The following is a 16,737-nucleotide window of genomic DNA, read 5'->3' as shown; positions in this document are numbered from 1 at the left end:
ATTACATATATCGTGTGTATTTCTCATGGAGGTTTAACACCACCAGGAGCATTCTGGTCAAATCAAATAGTTTTTCAGTATCATGTTCAGTTTCCCCCAGACCTTTTAATGCGTCAAACACATATATTTTAGGATTAATTGACACAGTCAATTGGTTTGATTGCCTGTTACATCGTGGTTAACTTGATTTGATCCCAATATGATTTAAAAATAGTTCACAGCTGCCTTTTATATATATATATATATATATAGAGAGAGAGAGAGAGAGAGAGAGAGAGAGATTTCTAATTCGAGAGATAGTTTTATCGACCATTACAAAACTATTCACCGGACGAAAACTCGTTAAAGTGATTACGACTTTTACAGAGTACTAATGCTCTATACTAAAATTTATATTGCAGACTGCATCGGCCACATGAACGACATAATGAAATTCTTCCACGAAAACCAAGTCCACGTTCTTGATATGGAGTTGGACTACGTCCTTCACCAGCATGACTAGTACGTACCCAACAGTATTCTGACACACACACTGTTGATCACATTATGTTCTTTTCCCATGTGAAACCATGCACATTTTCCCCCAGTCATTATATTAATTTGATATATTCAGTTTATCGTCCTAAAACTTTTAGTTTTATAATATGTTTTAATGCATGATCTGTAATTAATCATAAGTTAATCAATAAATGACATTTAAATTAATAACCGCACAACCATGTTGTAATAATTAAATACGGAACGATTATTTTGAAAAGACTTGAAACATTAAAGCAATATTTACCTGTCAGAGATGCTGTTAAACAACAATTACAAGAACTCCAACAAGTCCATGAATATCTCGATAATGATTTGAACAGAATTTTATCCACTGACCAAACCAACTAAATCAATGGCTGTTGCAACCGAAGCAACACAGGAAACTATCCAAACACATTCCACCTATACTGAAACTGTTTGTGCAAATATACAAATCCGCCAGGTAATGGATGCCGCTGAAGAAAAAAGAAATCGTGATACAATTCGATAGCTCCCAAATTATTGCAAAACAAATCCACGAGGTGACTGCTAAGGTAGAGGTCTTTAATGAACAAGGACGTCATGTGATTTTAACAAGCCAGTCGAAGTTGCCCTTGTGGGATTTTGCAAGACATTATTTCTTCCACATAACAACGTGTCCACATAGTATATCGGAAATTTAAGAGTATCTCTCGTATTAAAAAAGAATACAGAAACTGTGTTTATACTATTAAATTAATCACAAATAGCTAGAAAACTGCCAAGGAAATTACCACTAGCGCCTACTCTTCCATTATTAAATGGCGTTTAGCGCACCTCTAAAATCTCCAGTTCATGAGTGAGCAGTGTCCCGATTGGTCCTCGATGAACTTGATCGGTTGGAAATCCTCGTAAGCAATTTACGAGCAGGTACTAATTCTCATGAGGTGATCAAAGAAGCAACTCGAATTTGTAAGAGATTGTGCATTGTTGGAATAATGGACCCATATGTGTATCGATCACAAATGGGTTAAATAAAGTATTTGCATAGTGATTACAGGTCGCCAGGGCTCGTGACTTCAGTCACCCAAATCGCAAACAATTAATCGCCAGTGATTACTCATTAATGAATACTGCGAAAATTTCGTCGCAACGTGGTCGTATCATTGAAAACATATCACAAACAACAACGACGATGATATCAGCATCGAAAACGAAACCTAAGTTTAATTTATTTTTCCTAAAGCGGTTGTAGCCATAATGGGCTTTCGTCAGAAATAGCTCAATCATTTGTTTATCACAGTTGGCAAAAAAATCGTGCACAAAAAGATAGAGCAGCTAATAATTCGTTGGTATTTTCAAGGAAAACTAAATTAGATAGTACTGGTTCAACAGCTGCTGACTATTAGGTAGTATACTCAACATCAAATAGAAGATATTATGATGAAATTCAACATCGCAAAAAAAACATCACTGGAAAAGATTCTAAGCTTGTGATAACTCTTCATGAACCAACAGCGCGGCTATTGTAATATTAGATAAAGATTATCAATTCGATGTCTCAGTAAGCTCAATCATAAGTGTGCTTGGATGGCCTGGTGAAAATAATTTCACTCACGGAGAACCAACCCCAACCTGTGCTTGCCGCGAAGATGACTTTCAAAGGTGAATACGACTTTATTATATAAACTGGTCGAGTCATTTCATGCCGATACTCCAGATAATCGCGTAAAAGTTAAGAAAACCACAGAGGCTCTTAACACTGAGACTAATAACCAATTTGACGAGATTGAGCGAGAATTTGTCAAGATCGCTCCAGTTGTTGTTGTTGAGTTTAATTATAGTGGCGTGCGCACAATTGTGCATGTGCCACTTTTTTTCTGACTGCACCGCAGCCTGCTAGTTGTTCCTGGGGAAGGGAATGGTGCCACTTCCCCCATGCTTTTATGGGTTCAAGGAACCCTGATAGTTTGGCCTCAATCTGTGGGTCCATAAAGGTCCTTTACAGTTGAATGGTTGGCTGTCATTAGTGGGAAGGAGAGCTCGAGAGCTGGTTTCTTGTTGCATTTGCCTGGTGTTTCTTTTTTTTGGGGTCAAAATGTTCTAAAAATGGGGTGGGTGGGGTGGGGTGTTCTATGCTGTTTATAGCGGTTGTTAGTAGAAATCATGTATGAAGAGAGATTTTCAAGGTTATTATGGCATTACTAGTCGAGGTGTTTAGGGTATGCTTCCTACGTTATGTTATTTATAAGTATTTAGATATTGCCTCTTTAAGTTATTTATTTATTAATGTTTTTAGAGATTGAATGTTATTTATACTTTATTTAGCAAGAGACCGGAGTCCTAGCTGATTACTCGGTTCGTTAATGACATCTAGGACATCCGATTTTGCGGTTTCCTAAGTTTTTGATAGGTGCTTCGTAAGTGAATTATTTATTAATATTTTTATAAAATTGAATGATATGTTATCATCGCTCCAGCGATGGTAATTGCACAAAAGCGATGCTCCAGATGGCAGGATACGTCATATTACACCAGGAATTGCAAATAGTAATTTTTAAATGTGACGCTGTTGCATGATGTTATCAATGAAACAGTGAAACTATTCGTGAACAAAATGTCTGATGATGTATTTTTGTTGTGGCTTTTTGCCAAAATATTTCTCTTGAAGATCTTTTCTCGGTATCAGCAGAGGGGACGAATCCCACAACTTTTAGAAGCCTCCAAATGCCGAAATAACCCTTTATAAAAACGCGTTGACGCTTTGTTGTAAACGTAATTGTCGCCGTTGTTGCTGCGTTTTTGTTGTCGTCGTCCCCAGAAGGGGCTAAATCCCATACCTTTTTAGAGGCCTCCAAACGCCGAAATAAAACCGCGAGGGTGCTTCGTTGTAAACACAATTGTCGCCGTTGCTGCTGCGTTTTGTTGTCGTCGCCTCCTCTGCTGCTCTCTATCCAAAAGTTGTATCTAATCCGACTCAAGGATATAAACTAAAAATTACTTATGCCAAATAATGGTACACTTAGAATCTTACACAGCCAGGCTGTCTAGGGAGCGAGAAGAAGCACTTAAAAATATATCCCGGTGAAGGAAAAGTTTAAAAAAGATGTGCAATTACAACAGCAAGCACAAGTTGAATACGCAGCTGAAGCAAGGGAGTTATTTCAACCCGTCGCTGCGGACACTGAAAAGGTTTTAACTGCTATTAGGGACCCCGAAGAAAAAAGAAGTCTTATTCAAGTATTAAGAGAAGAATCCGCGCTGCAACCTGTTAGACGAAAAATGATTGATCTCAAATCGAGATTTACCGAAGAGGGTATAAAAAAATTGAGGAATTTAAATTAACAGATGCTCACAGTAGGTATAATTTTGGTGAGTTTGCTGCCGAAAGTCATCAGCGTAGAGAACAATATTTAAAACCCGAGTATGTCAAAAATGTAAAGAAAGATACTTGGGGTGACTGGTTGTATAAAATAGCTACAGGTGATTATACTATAGACAAAGAAGATGTTGGTTATCCATTTTTTGCTCATGGAATAAGAGACTACAATGAAAAACAACAAGAGCGGCAAAAAACAGCGCGTCAGCAGCAACTGGCGGGAAAAAAAGAACAGCAAAACATAATACGAGAGCAAAAACAACAAGAAAAACTAGAAAAACAAAAATTAGCACAAGAGGAAAAACAGCAGGAAAAGGAAGGAAAACAACAAGGAAAGAAACGTCAAAAAGACCCTTCTCCGTTGCTGGAAGAAGACCTTTCACTTCCTGCGCCATTGCAACAAACAGAGAAAAAAAAAACGAGGAAGGCCCAAAAAAGCACCAGAAGGAACAATAGTAGTGCCACACACAGATGTAGCTGACCTATCTTTGCTGCAAACAATTTCTAGGCCCTCCGTGTCGGAAGTTAATCCATCTTTGCCGTCACCAACTTATAATTTATTGTTTGGTCATCCGGAACCGTCTGCTAGGGAGGGAGAGAGATACTTAAATCCCCTCGATAGTCCGCCGCCTACTGGCAGTGGTTTTGGAATTCCTTGCCCTGATAATATTTTCAATGATGTGTCACGGTTAGAAGTTCTTATCGGAGGAAGATGTGCCGGAAACAACACCCCGGAAATAATTAATGAAGCCTCTGATATTTGCCGGAAATAATTTCAAGGCGGTGTTATGGATGCTCACATATATCAAGAACTCATCGATGAGCTTGTTGATAGCGACTAAAGCGATTAGATATATGACAATAAATAGCATAATATGGTTATGTACAACAGATATACACCTGTGCAGATCAGAGCAGTAAACTCGCGATTACCAATCTATAGAGCAGCTTACGGAGACGGACTTGGCGATACCGCTCAAAGATTATTTGCAGTATTAGCACCAAAAATGGGTCCTCTTGCAAAACAATTATCGATGAAAGCCATTAATGTTGTTAGTGAAAAAGTTCCTGGTACAATTGTTAGCGCTGCTGGTAGGGTGTTGTCGTCAATCAAAGAAAAACTAGCGCGACTAATGAGACGCAAACCTGTGAAATTACCAACCACTGAAACCACGCCCGCGGATGTTAGTAAAATAATAAATCAAGCCGCAAATCAAAAACTAGCGGCGCTGGAATCTGACGCGCAAAGAAATATTACAGCAAGTTTAATAGCAGGATCATCCATTTGAAATCACACGCAGTAGTATAAAATGTTCAAACTGATATCCGATACAGCATTTAATATAGATCAGCCCGTCGAGCGAGACAGACCGGTGCGTGATTATCAATTGTATTCCTACGATGCAAGAGTTCCAAATCAGCGAGGGCGTATTGAACTTCAAGTTCATGATACAAGTAGATATTTCTTGCCATCTGAAGCGTTTATTGAAGTAGAAGGCAATCTTACAAAGGCGGATGGTACTTACTACGACGCCAATGACCAAGTTGGTTTTGTCAACAACGGGATCATGGCGTTGTTTGATAGCGCCCCATACATAATTGGTGGAAAAAATATCGAAATAATTCAGAATGATGTCGATGTTGCCACAACAATAATTGGTCTAGCGAGATATTCTAACGACTTTACAAGGTCATCCGGTCCATCAATGATGTTTGCCACGGATATCACCGATAACGCCTATCATATTCAGTATACTCTGAGACAACCAAGAATTAATGCCGGTAACGCCAACGCTGATGTGGAGTCGGTAGTTGTAAATATTAATCCCGAGTACAACTTGGGATTTGCAACACGCCGAGCAGCGCTGTCAGGAGTTACCAGAAATTTTTCATGCGCGATTCCACACACTCACTTCTTCGGATTTTGCAGAGACGTTAGAAAAGTCATCTTTGGAGCTAAACCTACAGTTATGCTTCATAGAAAAGGCGACGACAATAATGCGATCTGGCGAGGAGCTGGTGTTGTTGCTCCTGGTATGGTAACAATAACAAAACTTTCACTGTGGATGCCAGTGTTAGCTTCATCAGTCACAGAAGAGCCGCGACTGCTCTCTTTTATGAATCAAGGCGGTAAATCACTGCTATCATGGCTTACAGTAACCACAGACGCCGTCTCAAGTCGAGTCAGGGATGTGTTTACTTGGCATATAGCATCACAACAAGGAGTTTCTGCGCCACGACATATCTTTATTGCGCTGCAGGATGTTTCCCGGACGGGTAATCAACTAAAGTCTCATATGATATTTGACAAACTCGACGTTACTGAGGTTTCGTTGAGAATAAACGGTCAGCAAGAACCATCCGAAGATATATCACTGAATTATACAAAAAATCACGTGGCGCGCGCATATCATCGCTGGCTGACATTCTTGGCGCGTAACCTAAATATAGATACTGGCACGCAAATATCACAGCTTGATTTTAAAAACTTGTACCCGATTTATTACTTTTCGCTTGAGCATCTTGACTTATCCAAGCAGTCTGTTGTTGATATTCACTTCCGAACTCGCGTCGGCGAGTTACCAGTCCCTAATCCTACTCATGCAGCTGTTTACGATGACTATAGAGCAATCGCGGTCATACTTTCCGATAAGGCAATGTTGCTTGAAGGTATTAGTTGCCGAATGAGAATCGTTGAGGTGGCGCTATACAGTTTCGCATTTTGCATAGGGTTAGGAATTTAAAGAAAAAGAATGTCCCCGGCTTTCCTCACTGGTTATACTGGCTATTTAAAAAAGACCTTGTATATCTTAGGTATAATGCAAAGAACCTTTAATTCCCTTTATTTTGGTGTATGATTGATGGGTGTACTATGGGTTATAGAGTATACAGCTTGGCCTTACTTCAAATGTGCACCTTTCAAAAAAGTGCTAGCTCTACTTGGTCATTTTCACTTCCTGAACTTCAGAGGTCATTTGTATAAAAAAGAGCCGATAACTTTTTTTACATTTTATATATTTGGTAATTCATTCATTGCACTTTCAGAAGCTGGTATTGTCTAGTCTGGCAAAATTCATTTTCCCTATTTTAATAGCTGCTATGTATAGTGTACTTTAGACTAATTCAGACTGATTTTTTAACACAAGGGAGCAGTCATTTTAGTTAGCAGTGTGCTTAAATCATGTAAAATTTCCAAAAGTACAATATCCAAAAGAAATATCATCCACATTACATTAATGTAGCATAGAGGTATGCAAACATTCTCTCCACTGTGCATGTTTTAAATGCGAACTACTTCACCTTACATACGTCACTCTCTCAAAAGTACTTATTATCTGGTGAGCGCCACCTGATGCACCAGTGGAAAACATGTAATGTTTTCGAAAACATGTAAAAAGCAGCGTGTAGGACAATTAGATCGATCACGTTAATTATAAAAATGTCATACAGTCACGTTAATGTCACTCTGACTCCTGGTCAGGCCAAGAAATTACAATCGAAAAACGCGAGCGCATGTGGGGCAACGATAACACTAAAAAATGATCAGACTACTGGCGGTCCAAACAAAGTATCGATGACTAAAACACAACTTAATCATTTCAATAAAGCAAAACAAGCAAAAACTGGAGTTCGACTTGATTTCGCTCCAAAAGCTGTCAAGGACATGAATAAAACCGGTGGTATATTTCCTCTTCTCGCCGCGATACCAGCACTGATTGCCGCTGCTGCCCGAGCTGTTGCTAAAGTCGCTGCGCTAGGAGCTGTTGGAACCGCTGCTGGAATGGCACTAAAGAAAGTCACTGGAAAAGGATACAAAAAAAGGGACGCGGGCTAAGACTTCCAGGAACTCCGCCTTCATGGTACCCAAAACGGTTTTAACACCGATGTCAAATTTTGATTTACTCGATGCTGTTAAACAATTAAATATAAAACATTTCAGAGGTGTCTTTATGCGAGATCAATTACCACAACAACCGAATAATCCAGAAACGGGAATTATTAATCTTGATAACAGTGATGGTCCAGGAGCTCACTGGGTTGCTTACGCGATCGATCCACGTGGAATTATCTATTTTGATTCGTATGGATTTGCACCGCCAGTTGAATTTCTAAAATATACAAAAGACGTCCCCGCGAAAGTTTGGTACTCAACGCTACCAACACAAACACTGACCGATCCTCCGATATGTGGTCAACAAGTATTGAATGTTCTTGATGCGATATCAGCGTCAACCAAACCACCTCACAAAGTCGTGCACGAGTGTACAACGGGTCGATTTAGACACTTTCCTATCCAATAATGGTTGATATTTACGGAAGATCTCTTCTCAACAGAAAAGTGAAGCGCACCGACGTGGATTTATCAAAATATGCGACCAAAGATGAAATCGATATTCTTTTAAGTCTGACCGGGATAGACCCAGATGAGGTTGTTATTTTTCAGGACCGACACGGAAAACTAAAAACCAGCGATATCAAATAGCATGAAATAATTCGTAGGGTTATTGGAGCTACTCCGGGTAACATCCCTGTGTTCACTGATAGCGGAAAAATCAGAGATTCGCTGATATCAATCGCGGCGCTGCGAGATGATATGCAGAAAGTTGCAGTAAAAAAGACCGGTGATACAATGACAGGTGAACTCAGCATGAACGGTAACAAAATAACCGTTTTAAGAGATCCGACATCCCCGGAAGATGCCGCAAACAAACAATATGTTGACGCCATTGACGGTAAACTAACCACGTTGCGGGCTGAGTATGATGTTCATGTAAACGCCTTTACAAGACTTCGAAGAAACTTTCAAAAAACTAATGAAACCGCAGAGGAATTCTTTGGTACTCCGCACACCGTTGACATAAAACTTTCTGATATCAAAATTAACATTGACACGATCAAACAAACACAGGAAGATATCGTAGCGGGGATTCATGATATCGTTAATAAAACCAGTTTGATTAAAATCCCATCTGGAGTAACTGCCGGGCATATTACAAACATAGTACACACGGTATCATCTGGATTTGCAACAGGGTCTAAACAAAATAATACTATAAAATATACCGCAGCAGTTACTGGAGTGTATAGACTGTCTGTGTTGAGTGCCGCTAAATTTGAAATCTTCACAACATATCCCTGGAGATATTCCACTGACAAGTATTCCGGGGTTGTGACTATCATATTAAGCAAGGGGACCGAAGAAACATTTATACTGGAATCCGCCGACAAGAAATTAACCGCAACATCTTACTGGTGGTGTTTGGAATTCGTAGCTGAAGCGCCTCAATTGGTTACTGCGTAAAATAATAAAATGGCATTAATGGCGACATCAACGGATGCGCAACAATACAGATATGATCAAGTACGCGAATGGCAGTCAGAGTTAAAAACTACCATCAACGAATGCACAGCAAAGGTAAAAAATACAAACGGCGTGTAACCATGTTAGACACAATAGTGTATTCAGTGTCCGCGTTAGTTGCATCTACGGGAGTATTATTATCAGCGCTAACACCAGTGACAACTGCAATCGCGGTCACAATTACAGTTTCAACATCAACGACAATTGCAGGAGTTGCTAATATTATCGCGAACAAAATATCCTCGTGTGCGCTAACAAAATTGCACGAATATGAAAAGTTAAACAGCGCGGCCACAAGCACCTACTCGAAATTGTCGTCGCTGATATCATCCAGTCTTGACGATACAACAATATCAGATTCCGAATTCGCGCAAATGGCAAAGATGTATGAAGACTACACTGGTCATTTGAAGCGACAAAAGATAAATAATGACGGAATTACTTCAACAGATAGTCGCAAATACAAGCCCAGCGCGAACTTCTTTAATAACAGTAACCTCAACTAAGCCAAAATTCAATATTAATTTTCCAACTGCGATTCCAGTAAACGAGATCGCGATAGCACAATTGCGAGTATATCACAGTTGGCCCAATATCAGATCAAGATCGTTCGGTGGATTACCAGCAAATAATTCACTGGTATTTGCATATAAAAAATAAACCCGATGGTACACCAGACTGGAAAGTCATTGGGTTACCAACCGGGTCTTATCAAATCGAAGAAATCAATGAGGAATTAGAACGTCGAATAAAAAATATTACAACAAAGGAATCCAAAATAGCAATAACTGTTCATGAGCCAACGCTGTCTTCTGCCATTGAAATAAACACCCCAGACTAGGCTGTGGATATATACAATAGTTCAATCAGAACAGTGTTAGGATGGCCTAAAAATCCACCACGGGCAGCGCCGCCGCTACCTGGCGAACCTATGAAGTCTGAGTATACATCAGACAAGCAATCATATCATGAAATCATTCCATCGTATAAAAATGATCTGGATAACATAAAAAATCGCCTGGCGGCGGTATTTCTACCTATCTGGGTGATATTTGGTGGGGTTTTAATACTGGACAAATTACCTTTTCTTTTGGCGAAACTCAAGCAATTGGATATTTTAAAGGAATTAATGAGTTACATAAAACACAACTAGAGCGACTACGGCAACCTTTATAAGAACATCTTTTTGATATAACAAGTTCACGCAGCGAAATTATTAAACAAATTGAGATATTAAATCAGCTTGTATCCGACTTGGAATATCTCAATCAACAATTAATTCAGGCAGTAATTGGTTACGATGACGACCATCCCCCCAAACAACAATTTTTAACTAAATACTCGCTGACAAAGGCCACTCTGCCAAATTATAAATTTCCCAGGTATAATGCAACCGAGCTAAAAAATCTGTCAATGATCTAATCAGTGAGTCCTTCGACGACATTCTTGCACGGCACAGGCGAACACTACCGGAGCCAACTATCCTTAGACACAACAATAGTCTTTCGGGTGACGGCCGACATGTATCCCCGGGCATCGTAAACATAACTGAAGTGGTCACGGTGAATCTTGTGTGTGATGTCATTGATGGCAGTTACAGCACGGACACGACAGTATCAAATCAAGCCCAGCAAGGATTTATTCATTTACTCCGAAAGATGTACCACCTGGATTTCTGATTGTGCAAGAGCCGATCAATCCGGTCTATCTACGATGTCATAATCCGTGGCTGACCAGAATAAATTTCGCTTTGACAGACCAACGCGGTCACCTTCTTGATTTTCGAGGTGAAACACTACATATTAGTCTGCTAGTAAAGTCTTAAAGACTTTCAATCCTAGGGATTTTTCAGTGAAAAATTAATTTTATTTTATATTTTTTGCAACGCTGACAAATTCACTGAAATTTATAGGGTAATTACTAGTAAAAATCACAGAAATCGACCAATTTCTCAATTTTGATAGGTTGCTTACTAGTAAAAATCATGCGAATTTAGTAAAAAGCAAAAAAAAAAAATACATTTTTGTACTGAAAAATTGTTTACGATTTCACAATTAATCAAGCAAGTATTATATAATGTATCACCGCGTGAAATGTTTCATACATAACAAAGAACTTCTTGATGAAGCTGTCAGCGGGGGAAAAGCTACCCCGGAAAAAATAATTGTTGATGAATACGGCAATGACGATTTTATATTGACTGATACGCAACTACAGCGACTAAAAGAAGATCATATTGTGATCGCTCATTGCTGTATACATCAAATTTTAGAATATATACGCGTATTTAGATCTTAGATTAGATTTATATGTACCACCACATAAATGTTTTCGTGTATGACAAACAAGCGCTCGAGCAAGCAGTTAGGGCTGCATTTGCACAAGAAGAAATTAACGTTAAATTCATTATTGACGAATACGGAGACGAAGACTTCTTACTAACACAGCAACAGTTAGATAGTCTCAGACGCGAGCATATTATTTCAATTGTATACGACAGAGATCAAATTCTCAATTATGCACACTCCTGCATTAAACCCCACCGACTAAGGGTAATATTATCTAACTCAGACTGATGCAAGTAAAAAAAATATGTTACTTTTTTTTTTACTTCCCCTTGACAAAGTCAAGGATTTTATCAAGATGACTTCTAGGTATTCAAATCCTTGTCAATGTGAGATATTTACTTCCTTGATGATCAAATCATTGACTTTGTCAAAGTGAGATATTTACTTCCTTGATTTCGTCAGCCTTGATTTCGCCAGCCTTGATTTCAGCGGATATATAATTCTTTAATCTTCTTACACGAGTATTTATTATCTTCCTTGTTTCATATTCTTCAGCTAATTCCAACCTAATCTTTTCAATTGCACGAGACAATGAAACATATTCATTTATTTGTGCTTCTTCTACTGTAGCCAGTGATTTATACAACTTGGTCTGGATCGTCTTTATAAATCGGTACTGAGCAGGAAAAACAATAGAAGAATATAACGCCCTGCGCATTTAGCTTCATGTAGTGATTCAAAATCGGACATAATTGTTTCAGGATTTAGTGATATATTAAATCCTCGCTCTTCTAATTTTTTAATAGCAACAATCACATCATTGATATTTTCGTAATTCATATATATAATATTATATATTTCATAGAAAAAAATAAACAGTAGCCTGATGAGCGGTTATCAATCATGGCCTATGTGTTTTACGAGGTCCTTTCAGACTGTCTTTTTTTACTTCCTTGATTTCGTCAGGGTGATTTTTTCTCAGTCTTACAGAGCTTTTCTGATAGCTTCTCGGCTTCCTCGTCTTTTTGACCCATGTGACGTAGAGCTTTCTGCATCCAAAGCTACTGTTTATTGTTGGGGGCTCCAAAGCGAAAGTGAAACTGTTTGTGTACATACCCCCCCAAATCGAATTCCCAGGGGTGAAAAACACACCACCACGATTCGACGTGGAGAGATATGTACACAAGGCTCCTGCTGGAGCCCCCATTTTATTATAAAACCCTATAAATCGGGATCGTCGAAAGTATGTCCGTGACGAGGATTCGAACATGGCATCTGATAAAGTCTGTACGAGAGTCAAACGCGCTACCACTGTGCCACTGTCTAATATGATAATACAGGATTTAAAAATTATCATATAGGTAACTACTGACAGAGAGTTAACAAATTCTGAACTGGAATTTAAGTTGGATCTAAATTTTAAACACTGAATTTAAGTTCTGAACTGGATTTTAAACAGTGAATCTAAATTTTAACACAAAATTCGAAAAATACCTGTACTCGTAAACGCGGAAGTGTTATAGACTGTGACGCAATTGTAAAAAAAAATTGTATACCGCTCTGGGTATTGCACAATCTCAAGGAGTGTGATGCAATCACCTTAACAAGGGGAGGGAACTAATTGCATGAAATGTGCTCAACGGAGTTATCTCCCATATACATTATAAAACTTCAGGATTATAGTGAAGTACCTAACAATAATGAAAAACAATCTTTTGTCCATATGTTTTTGAGATGGCAGACTTGTATATTTTTTCTGCGACTCTTCGTATTGAAGCTCACAAATATCAAAATACTTGCCAGCTGAGTTCATCGATTGAAATATTATTTCGTCACTGGTACTTATGTTGAAAGATTTAACTGCCCTAGACTCTCTCTTTCCCCCAGCATCCCCACGTGCAACATTTCGGCATTGTGTGATAGCCTGTAAATTTTGAAGAGAATTATCAAGTTTGTTGTTGTTAATATGATCAACTACAAGATCGTCTTTGATCTCTCCAAAGAAACATTCGAACAAGAAGCGATGACAGAGATACTTCTTTTTCCCAACAGTAAATCTAAGATAACCAGCATTACTAACAACACTAACTGGTTTTTTCGATCTACAGTACCTAACTATTCCCTCACGATTCGCTTCGTAATTCTTAATGATAGGATGTGGGACAAATTCTTGGCTCATTTATATATATAATGTATTTGTCTAATTTATAATTTGTCTGAAAACTCAGTCAAATAATCGCGCTCACATTTTAGCGTAACATCGTTATTTTTTTGTTATAATATCGCTTAAATTCACGGTATCTCTTTCCTACGAAACTTGCACATAACTATGTTTTACTCCTGACCCCAACACCACATCGCAGACACGGTATTGGTCCTAAACTCCCCCTTCTGACGCTTTGGGAATGTCCGCCGCAGAATTCTTTTCTGCAGGATTTATTACAAGGAATTACGGATCCAACTTGAAGCCACTTGCATTTACTCATTATATATAATATTTCTTATTTAAATGTTTGTCTTAAATATAATATGGAGGAGTTTTAAAGATTGTCTGCCATTGGCACCGGGAAAGCTTCTAGATTCGATCTTGACAGACTAACCCCTGACTCGCGGAGACGGGCCCTGACTGATCTGTTTGATATTATCAGGAATACCAAAAAAGAATTTCGTAACGACGGTGCATCTCACGTATGGTCCACATTTAAAATTATACGCGACACTAACTCTGTCAAGGACGCTACAATGAATGATGCACGAGCGAAAACAATTATTGATTATCTCTTTGATAATCAGAAATATTTTTTCAGAATAAAATTTATTGTGCAAGCAGATTCCTATACGTGGATTATCCGTGATAAAAATGACCCTGTCCTTGCTAATGGAAAAACCATTCTGTTAAGTAAAGATTCCAAACCAGGAATGCTGACTGGGATTGATAAACCACATTATGCTCGATCGTATCCTGTGACCGCGGTCATTTACGGAATCTATCCGATAAAAAAAACAAAAATCAATAAACTCACCCCAATGAGATTGTCAAGGATGAATTGTGTAGCCGAGCGAGTAATGGAACATTTTAAAAATGCGATGCGCGGAAACGGTCTAACTGATCTAAGACGTTCCAAGATAGCAGCGTGGGCTGAGCGAGTCAAGGATACAGGAGCGTCAATAAACGATGTTGCCGAGCTAGAAAAAGCATTAAGATTTCCCATAACCGTAACAACGATAATATAAGAAGTATTATACAAATCGAAATATAATCGATACGGAGCTCCAATAAATATCATTGATCATAACTCTCACGCTTGGACTAACGCAGTTACGATATTTCCGCGGGATCGTGTTGTGAAATATTATTCGGGAAATATATTTGATTTTATTTATCAAATAAGTAAAAATGACCCTGTGTCGATGTGGTTGTTTAAAAGTTCCGAAGATGGCGAGTATGATCAATTTGTAAGACCCAGCGGTGAATTATACCGGACGGAATCTCTGCAACAACAAATGAAAATGCTCGCAGAGAAATATTCAGAAAACACTGAGTAGTTATTAACTAATTGTTTTACAGTTCCAAGTGCTGCCGCTCACACCGCCAGAGAAAGAAATTTGTGGAGGCCAACCCGAAGTGAGTTTCTCGAAGACATACAATTGAGTTGTGTCGAGTATGGAAACGGCGGTTTGTGGAATATTAGGTATGACCACAGCGAGATGATTTCCGTGGATATGATTGCGTGTTATCCGGGAAGCTTTCTCGGAATGGGCGAGTGTAACGAATACTTTAAAAGATTTGGACATCCCACGAACTCGATGACACGAGTTGCTATAAACGGTCCTTTACCCGATTTTCCCCTGACAGGATTTGCTCGTGTGACGTCGTTTGAATTTGCTAAAGAGCTTCATCCGTGCTGTTATGTTTGGTTTGGCAGACACTTTAGTAAAAAGCGTTGGGCACCAATAGTGTTTTTGCGATATATGCTTGACAGCCGAATACTGGTATCGTTGACTGTCAGTGAAGCAATCATATCATATCGACCGCAGACCTCAGTTTGGTTACCAACACCGGAGCGTATCAGTCTCGATGAAGTCATTGAAGAATCTGCACGAGAGAGTCCAAATACTCCCATGGATGTCATTGTCGGTGAGGCTCCTAAAGTTCTTAAGATTAAACTCAGCAATAGTTAAAAAACAGCAAAGGATCTCGGGAGAAGAATAATCGGTAAATTTACTCAAGGTGGTGCATATGATCATAAACTACATCATTCACGATTGATTATCGATGACGAATGAATTAAATTTTATAATTGCTGATGCCGCTGCGAGAAATATATTTTGTAATCGGGAGAACGCTTTCTTGTCCGACGGGAAAAAGTTAGGCACAATTGTAAGTTATATTAATGGAGAATCACCTCAATACACACATTTAATGCTAGCTCATGTTTCTATAAACTTGCTATCAATGACAAATCGATTTCCCAACACTGCAGTTAGAGTTGCAACGAATTCATTTTATATCAATAAAAGATATTCAGAATCACTGGCTCGTTTTACAAGCACTGATGAATCATGGAGTTCGTGGAGAATAAAAAAGGAGATGTTACATTGTTATTGTGAATCCGCTGATGTTGAAATGAAGGATGATTATTGCAAATCAGAATTATCAGAAATGTCGAACGCACCATCTGTGTATGATCTAATCACCAGATACAAAACTGTTTATTTGAACGGACCGGGTCGTTCTGGTAAGACAACTCGAGCGATTTAATTATTTCGAAATTCAGATATGATTGTGCTAACACCTACACACAGACTCGCCAGGTTGATGAAACAACGAGGAGTTAATTCTTGCACTTATCACAGCTATTTTAAGTACAGCGGCGGTGTATGGACTTCAGATCGAATGGGAACAAAATATATTCCTGAGAAAGTAATCTGGGACGAAATAGACACAGTGTCGTTGGATATATTAAAATTGTTCCTGGATTGGCTGCTAACAAAAAATGCAGCTGTGATAATGTGTGGCGATCACGGTCAGCCACCACCTTTTGTTGGTCCATTTCCGCATTTGTGGTTAAAAGATTTTGTTGGTTATTATGAAGAAGTGTCTAATGATCATAGAACACTTGATGCAACGCTGAAGGAATTTAAAACATTAATCAGATTACAACCGAATAAAATTCAATGTGAAATCATGCGCGAGATGATTCCTGAAA

This window comes from Sinohyriopsis cumingii, chromosome 8 (genome assembly GCF_028554795.1).
Source record: "Sinohyriopsis cumingii isolate HCF-2022 chromosome 8, ASM2855479v2, whole genome shotgun sequence".
Taxonomy (NCBI): domain Eukaryota; kingdom Metazoa; phylum Mollusca; class Bivalvia; order Unionida; family Unionidae; genus Sinohyriopsis; species Sinohyriopsis cumingii.
The sequence above is the reverse complement of the archived record's forward strand: the minus strand, read 5'-3'. Positions refer to the sequence as shown.